Here is a 1,127-nt window from a genome sequence, read left to right on the forward strand (position 1 = left end):
AAACAAGTCCATTCATTTTCTCTCTCTCTCTAAAGCTATTTCACGCCTGCTTGAAAGTCTGCCTTATTCTCCTCTGAGATCCAATTGTACAAGCAATAACTCCTTTCATATCGGATGGCTATGTGTGGTGTCATCAGCTGAGGGATTCTCATACTCAGAGGTTGAGTGATCATGCTCCCTTACTCCCTGAGAGAGTTTAGAAATGACAGAAAAAGGAAAGAAAGCCTCTAGGGTGACTGGTCAGGAAACACTTCCTCCTTGTTGGGGAATGGAGATATTATGTTCCTTTGCAGGAAAATATTGCTGACACCTTTAGGTATTTTATAATCATGGGCAAATGCACCATCAAACCATTGTGGATGTCAGTAAACTCTCTTGCAATCTGAAGCTTTTGACCTGTTCTTCAGTGTCAAATATCATCATTCTGCTGGAAGGCACACTTCTGGCATATTATTATCTCATGTGTGTGCCCATCTGTGCCAAAAATGGGCTGGAAGTGGTCCTGAGGCACAGGAACATAGGGATTTCATGGTCTAAGTTGTTATGTCTTCTTGTTTGTGTCTGAGCTCTAAGTTCCAAATAACTTTCTAGACCATAAAATCATACAGAGAGAGGAAGAAATAACTGAGTCTGTCACACAAGGTAAAAACAGTCCTTCCCAATAAGAATATTCTCATTCAGCTGTCTCTAATTACAGGCATACCTTGGAGATATTTTGGGTTTGGTTCAAGACCATTGCAATAAAATCAATGATTCAATAACCAAACCTATGAATTTTTTGGTTTCCCAATGTATAAAGAAGTTCTTCTTACATGATAATTAGTCTTATTATGTTTGCAATACCATATGTATATAAGATCAGTGTACCTGTCTTAATTAAAAATACTTTATTGCTAAAAAATGTTAACCACCATCTGAGCCTTCAGTGAGTGATAATCTTATTGTTGGTGGAAGGTCTTGTCTCAATATTGATGAAAATGCAATATCTTCCAAGTACAAGAAAGAGAAGCTCAATAAAATGAGGTATACACACTTTAATTATCTGGAGGACTTTGGGATGATATGGTCAGCTATACTATGTTAAATGTTGGATTTCCACAGGCCTTCTGGAGTCTTCATTTTTGGTG

This window comes from Rousettus aegyptiacus, unplaced genomic scaffold, assembly GCF_014176215.1.
Source record: "Rousettus aegyptiacus isolate mRouAeg1 unplaced genomic scaffold, mRouAeg1.p scaffold_m13_p_16, whole genome shotgun sequence".
NCBI classification, from domain to species: domain Eukaryota; kingdom Metazoa; phylum Chordata; class Mammalia; order Chiroptera; family Pteropodidae; genus Rousettus; species Rousettus aegyptiacus.